This window comes from Ochotona princeps, chromosome 3 (genome assembly GCF_030435755.1).
Source record: "Ochotona princeps isolate mOchPri1 chromosome 3, mOchPri1.hap1, whole genome shotgun sequence".
In the NCBI taxonomy this organism is placed as follows: Eukaryota; Metazoa; Chordata; class Mammalia; order Lagomorpha; family Ochotonidae; genus Ochotona; species Ochotona princeps.
In genome coordinates this window covers 39,254,314-39,269,749 of record NC_080834.1, presented here as the reverse complement: position 1 = coordinate 39,269,749, position 15,436 = coordinate 39,254,314, and positions in this window count along the sequence as shown.

The window sequence follows — 15,436 nt, the reverse complement described above, 5'->3', positions numbered from 1 at the left end:
TCCAACATACCATCAGCAAAAATTTACATTATTATGGAATTAATTGACATAGTAATGAGTAACCAATATGGTAAAAGTAAATGCGAGTTCTTAACCACCTTCTGTGACCACCTCATTGACATTTCAATTTTAGTTTATACACAACATATAACATTCATAACATAACTTGTTATACATAACATCATATCCTCTTAAATTAAGGCAAACATGTGGTATTTAACCTTTTGGGATTGGCTCATTTCCCCTAGCATTATGGTTTCCAGTTTGGCCCATTTGGCCACAAAGAACTGCATTTTGTTTTTTTTAATAGCTGAGTAGTATTCCATGGAGTAGATGAACCATAGCTTTCTTATCCAATCCTCTGTTGATGGGCATTTTGGCTGCTTCCATGTATTTGTAATTACTGATTGTGCTGCTATGAACATAGGAGTGCATGTTGGTTTCTCATAAAACAATTGTTCTGGATATATTCCTAGGAGTGCTATTGCTGGATCATATGGTATGTTGATTTTAAGTTGTTTGAATATTCTCCATACTGATTTCCATAGAGGCTGTACCAGCCTGCAGCCCCACCAGCAGTGGAGTAGGGTTCCCTTTTCCCCGCAACCTCGCCAACAAGTGTTGTTGGTGCTTTTATTCATGTGGGCCAGTCTTACTGGTGTTAGGTGGTACCTCATTGATGTTTTAATTTGGATTTCCCTTATTGCCAGGGAACTTGAGCATTTTTCATATGTTTATTTGCCATTTGGGTTTGTTCCTTTGTGAAGTGTTTGCCCATTTCCCGTGCCCATTTCTTGAGTGGCTTGTTTGTTTTGACATTTTGGTTGTTTTGTAGCTCTTTGTATATTCTGGAGATCAGCCCTCTATCACCTATGTCGTGTGCGAAGATCTTCTCCCATTCTGTGGGTTGCCTTTTTACTTTGTTGATTGTTTCTCTAGCTGTACAGAAGCTTCTTAGTTTGATGAGGTCCCAATTGTTTATTTTGGTCTCGATTTCTACTGCTTTTGCAGTCTTTTTTAGGAAGTGAGGGCCTACCCCTAAGTGTTGCAGTGTGTTTCCAACATTTTCTTCCAAAAGTTTGAAGGTTTCTGGATGTAGGTTTAGATCTGTTATCCATTTAGATCTGATCTTAGTGTATGGTGAGAGATGTGGATCTATCTTTTTGTTTCTGCAGGCTATTAACCAGTTGTCCCAACAGCATTTATTGAACAGACCTTCCCATTTGCCTGGATTGTCGTTTGTCTTTTTGTCAAAGATTATTTGGCTGTACCTGTTTGGGTTCCCTTCTGGTGTTTCTATTCTGCTCCATTGATCTTCCTCTCTATCTTTGTGCCAGTACCACGCTGTTTTGATAACCACTGCCCTATAGTATGTCCAGAGGTCTGGGACTGTGATTCACCCTGCTAACTTCCTGTTCTTCAGGATGGTTCTAGCTATCCGTGGTTTTTTGTGTTTCCAGATGAATCTTTGGATCATTGTTTCCAGTTCCATGAAGAATGTTTTGGGCAATTTGATTGGGATTGCGTTGAATGTATATATTGTTTTTGGCAGTATAGACATTTTAATGATATTGATTTTACCTATCCATGAGCATGGGATGTTACTCCATCTTTTGAGGTCTTGTTCAATTTCTTTTTTAAATAGTTTGTAGTTTTCTTCAAATAGGTCTCCTACATTTTTGGTTAGATTTATTCCCAGATATTTCATACTTTTCTCTGTTATTTTGAATGGTATCTTGCTGGTTAAATCTTTTTCCATCTTGGGGCTGTTTGCATACACTATGGCTGTTGATTTTTGTTCATTAATTTTGTACCCTGCCACTCTACCAAACTCTCGTACAAGTTCTAGCAGTCTCTGTATTGAGTCTCTTGGCTCTTCCACATAAAGAATCATATCATCTGCGTATAGTGAGAGTTTGACTTCTTCGTTTCCCATTTGGATTCCTCTGATTTCTTTTTCTTGTCTTATGGCCTCAGCGAGTACCTCTAGGACTATGTTGAATAGTAGTGGAGAAAGTGGACATCCCTGTCTTGTTCCAGATCTCAGTGGGAAGGGTTCCAGTTTTTCTCCATTCAGTATGATGCTGGCGTTGGGTTTTTCATATATGGCCTTGATTATGTTGTGGATTTTTCCATCTATGCCTACCTTGGTTAGGGTTTTTAGTAGGAAGTGGTGTTGGATTTTGTCGAAAGCTTTTTCTGCATCTATTGATACTATCATGTGATTCTTGTTTTTCAGTTTTTGGATGTGGTGTATCACATTGATGGATTTCCGAATGTTGAACCATCCCTGCATTCCAGGGATGAATCCTACTTGATCTGGATGAATGATCTGTCTGATGTGTTTTTGAATTCTGTTGGCTAGGCTTTTGTTGAGAATCTTAGCATCAATGTTCATCAAAGAGATAGGTCTGTAGTTTTCCTTCTCTGTTAGTTCTCTGTCTGGTTTTGGGATTAAGGTAATGTTGGCTTCATAGAATGAGTTTGGAAGGGTTGCTTCTTTTTCTATTGTTTTGAAGAGTTTGTAGAGGATTGGGGTCAGTTCTGTTCGGAATGTTTTGTAGAATTCTGTAGTGAAGCCATCTGGGCCTGGGCTTTCCTTTGTTGGGAGGTCTTTAATCACTGATTCAATCTCTGCTTCAGTTATGGGTTTGTTCAGGTCGTTTGTTGCCTCTGGGCTAAGTTTTGGCAGGTGGTAGAAGTCTAAGAACTTTTCCATTTCTTGGTGATCTTCTGATTTGTTGGAGTACAGTGCTTTGTAGTAATTTCTAATTATGGCCTTAATGGATGCGGTGTCTGTTGTTATGTTGCCTTTTTCATCTTTGATGCTGTTAATTCTTGCCTTCTCTTGTTTTTTCTTTGTCAGTCGGGCCAGTGGGGTGTCTATCTTGATTATCTTCTCAAAAAACCAGCTTTTTGATTCATTGATTTTGTGTATGGTTTTTTTTATTTCTATCTGATTAATTTCCTCCCTTGTTTTGATGATTTCTTGTTTCCTATTGTGTGTGGGGCTCTTCTGCTGTTGTTTTTCCAATTCCTGGAGGTGTGTGTTTAGTTCCTGTATTTGGCGCCTCTCTTGGGCCTTGACATGAGCTCCAATTGCGATGAGTTTACCCCGTAGCACTGCTTTGGCAGTGTCCCACAAATTTTGGAATGTTGTGTCAGAGTTTTCATTGGTTTCCATAAATTTTTTTATCTCATCTTTAATTTCTTCTCTGATCCATTGTTCGTTTAATAGCATATTGTTCAGCCTCCAAGAGTTTCTGTATTTCCTGGGGCATTTGAATTGCTGATTTCCAGTTTCATTCCATGGTGGTCTGAGAGGGTACATGGTATGATTCCTATCTTTTTGAAGTTATTTAGGTTTGCTTTGTGTCGTATCATGTGGTCAATCCTGGAGAAGGTGCCATGCACTGCTGAAAAAAATGTATAATCTGTGGCCTTAGGATAAAAATTTCTATAAATGTCTACCAAGTCCAGTTGTTCTATTGTTTGTATGAGCTCTGTTGTTTCTTTGTTGAGTTTTTGTTTTGTTGATCTGTCTATTGTTGTTAGTGGGGTGTTAAGATCACCCACTATTATTGTGTGCATATCTATGTCTCCCCTAAAGTCCGTAAGTAATTGCTTCATGTAGCTAGGTGCGCTTGAATTTGGTGCATATATGTTCATAATGGTAGTTACTTCCTGATGGATCAGTCCCTTCACCAATATATAATATCCTTCCCTGTCCTTTTTGATGTGTGTCAGATTGAAGTCCACATCATCTGAAATTAAGACAGCTACCCCAGCCTTTTTTTCTCGTCCATTGGCATGAAATATCTTTTTTCCAACCTTTCACTTTCAGTTTCTTAGAGTCTTTTCTGGTTAGATGTGTCTCTTGTAGGCAACAGATAGTTGGGTCCTGTTTGATAATTCATTCTGTTAATCTATGCCTTTTGATTGGTGAGTTCAGGCCATTTATGTTAAGAGTTAAAATTGAGAGGTTGTGATTTTGCCTGTCATACTTGTTTTTGTGGGTGTTGATATCTGTGTAATTGCCCTTCCTTGTGTGGACTTTAGTGGGGAGACCTTCCTGTTTGCCATCTTTGCTTATGATTCACCTCCTTTTTTTCTGGAATTAGTGCATTTCTAAGGAGATTTTGTAGAGCTGGTTTTGTGCTGGCATATTCTTCTAATTTCTCTTTGCTATGAAAGTATCTGATTTCATTCTCAAATACGAATGAGATCTTTGCTGGGTACAATATTCTTGGTTGACAGTTGTTCTGATTCAGGATTTGGAAGATCTTTGTCCATTCTCTTCTTGCTTGTAAGGTCTCTTCAGAGAAGTCAGCAGTGATTCTGATTGGTTTTCCCTGGTATGTGATCTTTTCTCTGCTTCGTACTTGTCTCGGGATTCTTTCTTTGTCTTCGTTGGAGTGGAACTTGAACATCATATGTCTGGGTGAAGATCGCTTTGGGTCATATTTGCTGGGAGTCCTCTGACCGTCCTGGATTTGGGCTGGGTTCATGTTCCAAGTGTTTTGGAAGTTTTCCTGTATAATTTCGTCGAGCACCATTTGCATTCCTGACTCTCTTTCCGCTCCTTCAGGAAGGCCAATAATCCTAATATTCGATTTTCTGAGATTGTCTTTCATTTCTTGTACGGTCTTATTGGCTTTGTTCAGACTTGTCTCCAGCTGTTTAATGAGCTGGGTATGTTCCTTTTGTGTGTCTTCCATTTCAGAGATCCTCTCTTTTGCTGTATTTATTCTGTTGGTTAGGCTCTCAATTTTGTGCTCTAAGTCAAGGATTTTACTTTTCATTTGTTGTATTTCTGTGACTATGTGGTTCTTGAATTCCTTGAAGTCCTCCCAATTCTTCTCATTGTCTCTGACAGATTTTAATATCATTTTTTTGAATTCTTTGTCTGGTAGATCTTCCATGTCTTCATCTCGCATCTCCGAAATAGACATTGGCTTTTGATCCTTTATTGGTAGGGTGTTGGCTCTCTCATCTGGATCATTACCTTTTCTGGTATTTCTTCTCATTGTGTTAGTGTTTCTTTTTTGAAAGACCTAGGCACCAGCATGCTGAGGGGTCTCCAAGCGCTATCCCGTAGAGATCGGAGCCTGCAGTCGTGGAGTAGCAGGGTGTGGGAATTTTCAAGGCACTTTTGGTGAGTCTCCAGAACACTGGACCTCAGGGTGCCACTTCCAAGGCCCAGCGGATTCAAAGCGCACTCTCAGCTCGTCCCCTGCACGTATGCGACCACAGGGCGTGGGGGAATGAAGGCACTCTCTGTGCGCGCCCACTGTGCGCGTGATCACAGGGCTCAGAGGATTCTAGGTGCTTTCCTTGTGTGTCCCCAGTGCCAAGGACTGCAGGGCGTGGAGGTTCCAGGTGCTCTCTGGGAACGCCTCCTGCACGTGGGTCCGCAGTGCCCTCCTGGTGCGTCTCCCAAGCATGGGACTATAGGGCGTGGGGTGTTCCAGGTGCTCTCTGGAAGCGCCTCCTGCGCAGGCCTACCCACCCCAGCAGCGTGGGACTGCCCACCCCAGCGCTGGCAGGGGACCACCCAGCCCGGTGGCTCGCCCGGGTCTGCACAGCCCAGAGGTGTGCTTGGGTTCCTGTGGGTCAGCACTGCCCAGCTGTGTGCCAGTCCGCAAGGCACGGGGGAGTATTCAGTGTGCCTTTTGCCTTTCTCATCAGCGCACAGGACTGCTGTGCGTCACCTCCAAGACAGTTTCGGCAGTTTCAAGGCACTTGCCCTGTGTCCCCAGACGCTGGAATCTCAGGGGTGGAGGGGCGGGGAGATGAGCACCAAGGATGTTCAGGCTCTGTGTGTGCCCCTCGGGGGCCAACTCCCGGAGCCTCTGACCCACCACTGTCCCCAACCCAACTCACTCAAACCTCAGGTTCTTGCAGTCTGCCTCTGCCTCTGGTGAGGACCCTCACTGTGGGTGTGTCTCCTGGTGACTGAGGTGGGTGCAGGTCCTGATGATTTTGGGTCCTGACTACTGCAGCAGGTGTGGGTCCTGACGACTGCGGGTCGACTGCGGCTCCCAGCGGCTGAACTCAAAGGTGACTCAGCAGGTCAGGAGCAGAAAGCCCTCTTCCCTGCCTTTTGTTTTGTTTTGTTTTTGTTTTGTTTTTCCCTAGTTGCTCTTCCGAGTTGTGTGAATTTTTTTGTCTCCACACTGTCCAGGGAACTTCACGTTCTTCTCCATGCAGCTCTATGCTGCTCCACTTACGCTTCTGTTGTGTTCTAGCCCTCTCTGTCTGTGAGCTCCCTCACAGCCATCCTCCTATGTCGGCCATCTTGCGAGTCTCCAAATTAATAAATTGAAGGTGTACTTGTGTTCTCCAGCCTTGGAAGCATGTAGCAGGCTGCAGGACTGCACCCTTCCTGGCTTCTAACAAATCGGGGGTCCTGCGGAGGCTCCTGCGGAGCGGGACCTCACAGGGCAGCACTGGCTCAGCCACCCGTGCCTTTCCAGAGCAGAACCAGGCTATGTGACAGTTTCATAGGCTCTGGGAATCCTCCACCCCTCCCCACGTCCCTCCCCCCTGGTGGATTCCTCCACCTTGATGCAGTATTACAGTTCAAATTCAATCAAGATTCTTTCCTTGCAAACATATACCAAACATAGAGTCCAGCTACTTATTGTCCAGATGGGTTTAAAAGTTTCTTGGGGAGACCATTTCTGATCTGAAGTTAGAGCTGGTAGAATATCATCACAGTCAATTAAGAGTCCCAATATAACATCAACAGCAATTTGCAACATTATGGAATTGACATGGTTTTGAGTAACCAGTATGTTAAAAAAAAAAAAAAAAAAAGAAAAGCAAGTTCTTAACCACAACCTATGATTAGCTCATTGACATTTCAATTTTAGTTTATATACAGGACTGGCTGCTATATACCTTAAAATGGCTATAAGGTACCATTCAGCTGTCTCGTGTCTATTTCATTTTAGTATTTAGCCATTTGTTGTGTTGAAGTATAATTTTGCTGATCTTAGCAGATTTTAGGATAATCTAGACTGGCTTGTAACTCTAACAAGATATTTGTCCACATTTAAGGTGCAGAACTTTTTTTTTGGGGGGGGGGTGTGCAGGAAAATCCTCAACACCATGGTGAGGAGTGACTAATCTTTGTGTCCCACCCAGCGAGGCATGAGCCAATCCATGCCAGCTCTTTCCTGTCAGATTCCAAGCTCTACTTTTTGTTGTTTGTCTATTTATTTTAGTTTTTTTTTTTTAGTTTGTATGATTGTTTGTTTGCTGTGAGGGGTTTTCAGATCGATCCCGATGGTCATTGCGAGGGAGGGTGCGGGTCCAGAGGTGGAGCCAGGCTCGGACCAGAGAAAGCTCTCCTCCCTGCTCCTGAAGGATGTTTATTGTTCTTCTGTTTCTGCGGACCGCTCAGGGCTTCTGGTTGTCTTTCCAATGACGTTGGTAGTGTTGGTAGTGTTTGGACTTCTTCCATCCCCTGCGGAAGCTCCGGTTGGGGGTGGGTGACCTCAGAGTACTCGGCCTTTGAGGGCATCCAATTCCCTGTGGCCTCCTTGGCAGTTGGGATATAGTCCTTGTTGCTCGTATTAATAGTTTGTGGTGAAGGTCTGGGAGTCTTGATGGTTGGGATCCAACCTTCCTCCTTACCACCTGCTCCACTCTGGAGTGCCCCCCTGTTTCCCACACATGACCTCCCTTTAAGAGGTTGTCAGGATCGCACCCGATTCCCCCCTCAGATAGCATAGTGTTTTAAGTCCTTGCCTTGCACGCGCCAGGATCCCATAAGGGTGCCAGTTCTAATGTCGGTGGCCCTGCTTCCGGTCCAGCTCCCTGCCTGTGGCTTGGGAAGGCAGTTGAGGATGGCCAGAAGCTTTTGGATCCTGTACCCGTGTGGGAGATCTGGAAGAGAATCTGAGCTCCTGGCTTCAGATCAGTGCAGCTTAGGTCTTTGCAGCCACGTGGGGAATGAATCCTTGGACGGAAGATCTTCCTCTCTGTCTCTCCTCCTCTCTGTGTATGTGACTGCCCAACAAAAATAAATCTTAAAAAAACCCAGAATTTATATTCTAGATAATGAGCCTGAACTGAGAAAATTTCCTTACTTATAAAAACTAGAAATACTTCATCTCATACATAGTGAAAGTTAAGGTATTATTTGAACTGCCATATTTATCAAATGAAAACAGGGCAATGATACAGACACACATGAACTGTCAGACATGGGTTTACATTTTCTTTATAGCTGTCTGCAAAAGATTGTAAGTGATCTAAAATCATATGTTTTACCTGTTATTTGTTGCTTGTCACCCAGAAGACAGCCTTTAGAGTAAAAAATTTTTGAAAAGGGCATAAAAGTTTTAGTAGTTTGATAAAAAAAAGACACAGTTAACTATTTTTCTTCTGAAATTAACACTGATGAGATTTCAAAACTTTTGTGCCTTTGGTACCACTATTTATATTTACATTGCCTCAGACTAAGCATCTATATTTAGTATCAATCAGTGTAGCGGTTTTTGGAAAAAAAAAAGGTAAACAAATTTTCTTTAAAAATGATTCAGTCATTGTTTATAGAAAAGAGCATGTCACTAGGACCATAGCTCTAACACTGTAATATATGAATCGATTGGATTTAAGGTTTTGAACGAATTTCAAACTTCAGCTTCTGTAAAATTTAAGAAGATAGATTTCCATGAAAAAGTAAAACTATAGCATTTAATATAAATGCAAAACCCTAATCAGAAAATAAGAAAAAATCAGCCATTTTGGTAAAAATAAAGTGAATTGAACAAAAGATAATTTTTCAGCTCACTGATGGCTCATGTCACTTCATCACCAGTTGAAAACTCATACTGTGGATTTAAGTTACCATGTGTTGTTCATGCTGCTCAAGCTACCTAGTTTTGCTGTTTTTGTTGAAAATCTGATGTGTAACATATTGTATGATAGTATTTTCCAGAATTATTTTTGGCCCAACTCAACCAGTGCCTTGTACAATTACTGTCAGCTTTCACATATTTCAGTATTTATCTGGAAGTGCAGTTCCTTGGATTTACCCTGTTTGAGGTTTACTCAGTTTCCTCTATCTGGAAAATTGTCTTTCATCAAATTTGGGAAATTTTAAATTATTATCAACTTAAGGAAAATTTTAGCTCCACACTAATATTTCACTCAAGGATTCCACTCCAGGATTCCAGGGACAAAAAAATTCAAATCTTTCGTCCTTGTTCCAAAAGTATGGGATGCTTAGCATTTAACATTTGTTTATATCTGCTTTCTCAGAATTGTTCCAAATCAAGTAAATTTATGAATATCACTTTCATATCTCTGTTTCCTTTCTCTCTCAATTGCTTTGTGTTTTGGCCCATTTGGCAAGACTTTTATTTTTATAACTGTAATGTTTCAATCTTAAATTTTCTGTTTTTTTTATTTATGTTTCTTTACGGACATCATCTATGCTTTCACTTTTTCCAGTTTTATTTATAATTGCTTTGAGGAACTTTTCATGATACTTCTTCTGAAATCTATATTCAATGATTCTAAAATTTGTGTTATCTTGGTGGTCGATTTTATTGATTATTTTTCTCATTTGATTTGATAATTTCCTAGTTGTCAGCAGTTCATATGGCTTTGACTATAATTCCAACATTTTAAAATAATATAATATTGATTTCCTCTGAAGTCTTTTATTTAAGCACATGTTTCACCAATATAGGGCAAAAAGACATGTTCCAACTAATTTGCCTGATAGAAATTTGGTTGTGTATAAATCCTGTACAGTGAAGTCTAATCATCTCCACTCATGCATTAGTTGGCTGATGGGGCTCTGCCCTAATAGCTGCACTATCTGATATTCTAGGGAAAGTAAAGTACATCTCTCCACTGCCGCCTGAAGAATAACGATGGAATTCAGAGTTACAGCTGCATGACTATGACAGAAGGCCACTTACCCGTTAGACTAAGCCAACGGCAGGAGGCAGGGTACCACCTATAGGTATCAATAAGTAGGGGTGCCTCCTACTATTTCCATGGTGTGAACTACAACCTTCTGCCATGGATTTTATAATGAAGGAATCCTGCCTCATTTCTGTTGAAGGAAGGAATGAATATACACATAGAGACTTCTGGGGATAAGTGCCTCATTGTTACTGATTCTGGGAGGTTGGGGAACAGAGTTATCGCCATCTCTGGGGTGGGAAGATGCTGCTTTCCTCCTGCAGACGGCAGGTGGATGGCAGGGTTCTGCTCATGTTGCTTTTCTACAGGAAGAGGGTAGAAGGCAGGATCCTAGCCACAACTGCACAGTTACAACATTCTCAAGAATAAAGACACGACTTTGTTCATAATTTTTATATTAAGGAAAGGAGAATACATTCAAGGTTTCTCTTGTTGGAGGTTTCTCTTCTGTTGGATTATCCCTAGTGCATTTAACATTTAACTGCAGATAGAGGAGAGAGAGAGAGAAAGAGAGAGAGAGAGAGAGAGAGAGAGAGAGAGAGAGAGAGAGAGAAGTTATTGGTTCATTGTGAAATAGATAGGCTGAAATATTTGAAATGGGTCAGAAGAAAGTTTAATAGTTAATGATGATACTGAATGACACTATTAACCAGGACCTACTTAATATCCATTGGTAGGGCTGATAGAAAGCAAAGCTCATTTATAGTGAAAAAGTATCTGCCTCTTGTGTAACATGTTTTTATTTTCATTAGCTTTACCATTCAAATTTAAGTGCCTCAGACAAATGTGTTTTTAATTTCTTCATTATGTTTTATTTGACACGTAATATTTTTACATAGTTATGAGGCAATATTTTTAAATTGTATTTATTTGAAAACCACATTTCAGAGAGAGAAGGAAAGAGAACAAAAAGGAGAGAGAGAGAGAGAGTGAGAGAGAGAGAGAGAGAGAGAGAGAGAGAGAGAGAATGAGAAACTTCAATCTATTGGTTCAATCTTAAAATGACCAAAGCAGTAGGTGGAAGTCAGGAACCCAGAACTTCATCTGAGCCTCTTATGGAGGTGACAGGGGCATAAGCACTTGGTCCAACTTCCCCTGCCTTCCTAGTTAGTAGCAAGGAGCTGAATCAGAAATTTCAGTTGCAACTAAACGAGTACTTTGATACAGGATTTGCATGGTGCTGGGTCACAACACCACCACCTTATAAGGTGATTTACTGATTCTCAAATATATTGAGTAATAATTAACTCAGGTGAATATTTCTCCTTAAAATCATCTAAGAGAATACAGTATTATTTGGTGATTGAGGAATCTACTTACTTTTGAAAAATTCTATGTTACTTCTCTGAGGATAAAAGAAATAGAGCTGAACTTGGAACATTACGGAACATTATTCCAGAAAAATTAATGTGTCACAGTAGTGTGGCGTGTGGACGAGATGGGGATATCTGAAGAGACATCAGTATCATGAGGACATAAAAGTATTTACAAGACATACGACAAGTTATTATTCAGCTTTTTCATTATGGCTAGGATTGCTCACTGTTGTAGTGCAGATGTTTATTTCCTCCCCAAATTCGCATGTTGAAACCTTATTGACAAGTATAATAGGGTCTTTGGGAAGGGAGTAGGTTATGAGGCTGCCACCCTCTCAAACATGATCAGTGATATCATAAGAGAGAGCAAAATAGAGCTCCTCTCTTTTACCATACAATCCAGAAGGGGCTGTTCAGTGGACCTAAAGATGTGATGCTGGAATTTCAGCCTGCAGAGTTGTGCAAAACAAGTTTCTATTATTCACAAGCCATTCATTCTATTGAATTCAGTTACAGAAGTCCAAACTGACCACAACAGCCATGAATACCCATCCTCAACCAGCTAGGCACAGACAGTTGAACATGTGATGAAAACCGTGACAAACACTGTTAGTTGACTCTGAATAATCACACTCTCCTTCATCATAGCAGCTCCACATGCAGACACAGAGACTGAGGAATACATTTCAAACTTCCTTTACTGCAAGACAGGTTCCAGTACCTGTCATTCAGATTAGGCTATGGCTGAAAATTATACACATGCTTTATAGCAGTGACTCTGGGGGGAAATGTGTTTCATTACTTTGGTGCATTCCTATTCTACATTGTCCATATTGAGCCTTAAAGGGAGACACAACATTGTAGGGAGAAGTAGAGACAGCAGAGACAGGAAGAGAAGAAAAATACTTCTTTGGCTTATCCAGAGCAGAATGACATCAGTTCATCAAAGTTTTGCAGGAAAGAAACAAGCTCCTGGCATTTGATTCTACTTCTATTTGAAATTCTCCTTGCATTTGCACCTCCCAACTAATCCACACAAGATGAGATTGTAATAAATAATGGGTGTACTTCAAACAGGTGTAGAACACTAGACTTAAAGATAAGTTTATTTAATACAAAAAATTCAATATGTACTGATTTTCCTAGAGATGCAATCAAGCACCTTCACAGATAAGTATATGAAGGGAAAGAATGAAAGAGATTTGTCTAACTTAATTATGGTAGTTTAGATGTTGCACCACAGCCTGTCTGCAGTCTGGAAACACTGGGATGCTGGTGATGTTGATAAGTACAGTCCATGCACATCAGCCCCAATGAAGGTGAGAATATAAGTTTCAGTTTGGGGCAAAACACTCAACAGAATGAGGCTGCTCCTGTGGTGAGGGTTTGAGTCCAGCGACCCAGCTGGGGAGTCCCCAAGGAAACCTCATCTGGGATGATCCCAGACCTGCCTTTTGTGTATGGCAGCTACCGCAGTCAGTTCATCCCATAACCCACATCAGCTCATTCACATTTCAGTGAATGTAGTTGCCTAGTCAGTTCTGTCTGCAGCCATATCTTTCATGCAAACAGATAGGTACTGCCAAACCAAGCCTCCCACAAACTCAGCCCTTATGCACACCTGCAGGAACTGTAACCTAGTAGGGAATTTCCTGTTATTTGTTTCAGATATCTTTTGCTCTTTAATTAGGATGATTTTTTTTTTTCATTTTCTTTCATGATGCTGATTGGTGATTGTCTTCCTCTGTTTTTGGTGTAGTGCATTAATTTTTAATGAACTTTGGTAAGGCTGGCAGCTAAGTGGTGGTGAACTCATTTTTTGCTTGTCTGGGAAAATATTGTTTCACCTTAACTTATGAAAAGGAGTTTTGCTGGGCATGGTGTTCTGAGTTGGCAGAGATGGGTTTGGGGGTTATATTCTGACCAGGTAACCTTCCTTCCCCAGTTCTGGTATCTGTGACAGTGGTAGAGCTCACTTCTCACTTGGCACACAGCTCAGGTGCTATGCCACCACAGCAAACTGAGACTGGCACTCCTTGGGAGAAAAGAAGGGTGAAGAAGCAATGTGGCTTGCCTGTATATGGCAATGCAGTCTCCCAGAACCCTTGTAGCTCCCCATGTCAGACTAGACACCCATGGGGGTTGTCCAATTCTCCCTCAGTGAAAGCTGCACGTGCTGGGGGCCTCCTCTCACTCTTCTCTGGGAAGTTGAGGTTTCCTATGCAGGAGAAGTTGGAGGCAACGTGTCTGCCCTCTCCCTTTGATACTCTACAGTCTTTGTCCAATTCCATCTTTTCCCGCCTGAATAGTTTTCTCAATCAATTATTCCCTGAGGATGTGCTCACTCTTGTTTTATAAGAGTTATTTTTATTTGAAAGGCAGATTTTGCAGAGGCAAGCTCTTCTCCAAATGGTTCATTCTCCAAATGGCTTCTATGTCCCAATCTAAATTAATCAGAAACTAGGCTCCAGTAGTTTCCTGTGTGTCTCCCAAGTGGATCCAGGGGCCCAAGAAATGGAACCATCCTCTGCTGCTTTCCCAGGTCATGAGCAGAGAGTTGAAGCAGAACTGGAGCAGCTGGGACAAGAGCAGGCAGAGTCTGCACTGCAAGCGGAGGATCAATCTATTATGCCATTGTGCCAGTCCCTCTTGCTTTATTTTTACAGGTATCATTCTGTGGCTAAAGTCTATGCAGCTTCTTGCTCTTCAGTCAATTGGATATCTAGCTATTTGTATAAAAGTTTAATTTCACTGGGACAAGCATAGCATGGAGTTCAGCATCCCCCTTGAGATATCTATATGCCACAGAAATAAAACAAATACATTGTAAAAATTAGGATAGTTACATATTAGGGTGAGTTATTCATTTCTAAAGTTTCAGATTTAAAATTCTTTTAATGCAATCTGGAATTATATATAAATTTTAGAATAAATATTAATATATTAAGTTTGCTTAAAACCACATTTAGCTATGAAACCATAGGTTTGTTGTGCATTTATCTAGCTGCAAAATACCTTAGGATTTAGTGGCTTGTAAGAGCAATCTCTACTTCATCATGTATCTAAAGCTCAGAAATTAAAAGAAATCAGCAGGACAATGTGCCATCTGCTTCAGCATCAGGTGCTCTCTACCTTCACCATGCTTCAAGGTACAAATTGTTCCCTTCATATCCAGAACTCGTGTTGCCCTTCATAGGTCCTAGTCACCTTCAAAGACACTGGGCTTCCCACACAAGAGGGAGGGCATGTGGGGTTTTTATAGGACACCTTGTTTCCAGCAGGGAGCATGCAAAATGAAGTGCTAAAGAAACTACAGAGATCATTAGGCTGATCACACTTATTTTACATTCCAGTATCAAAGTCAGTCCTAGGATCTGTCCATCTTCAAGTTCATGAGAAATAGATTCTTCATGTCCGAAGAGCAGATAATTTCTGATCATCTTTAATGCATCATACTGTGTAAGTCAGATTTCAGAAGTAAAGATACTAAGAAATTTCAGATGTACATGAATTAGAAAATGATTAGGGGCCATATAAGATGATAAGCAGCATAGCAGGCTAATTTTCTACCTGCCAGGGGGGAATCCCATACGGGTGCTGGGTCATGTTATGAGTGCTCTAATTCCCAATCCAGCCCCCTGCTTATGGCCCAGGAAAGCAGCAATGAATGCCCAAAGTCCTTAGGCTCATGTGGCCCTGTGGGAGATCAGGAAGAAAGTCCTGGTTCCTGCAGTCAGATGAGTTACACTCCGGCTGTTGTGGCCATTTGGGTAATGAACCAGCAAATTTTCTCTCTCCCTCTCTCTATCTCTCTCTCTACCTGTTTATCTATCTCTGTGCAGCACCCAGGATCCTCACCCTCAGGCTCCAGGTTCTTCCAGCCTTCAATTACTGTTCACCAAACAAGCTCTTCCCCAGCTTTGCAAATGTGTCGTTATCCATGCAGGTCCAGCCTTCCACTATATTCAAAAAGGTATCCCATGCTCCTACTAAAATAATAGTATAGGGCCAGTGCAAAGGCTCATTGGGGAATGAATCAGCAAATGGAAAAATCGAAGGTGCTCCCCCTGCCCACTCCTATAATTTTAACTTCTCAAGTAAAGTAAATCTTTTAAAATTTTGAATATTCAAATCTAAAATGTTTTCCCAGTTTCTACACAGATTTAAGACAT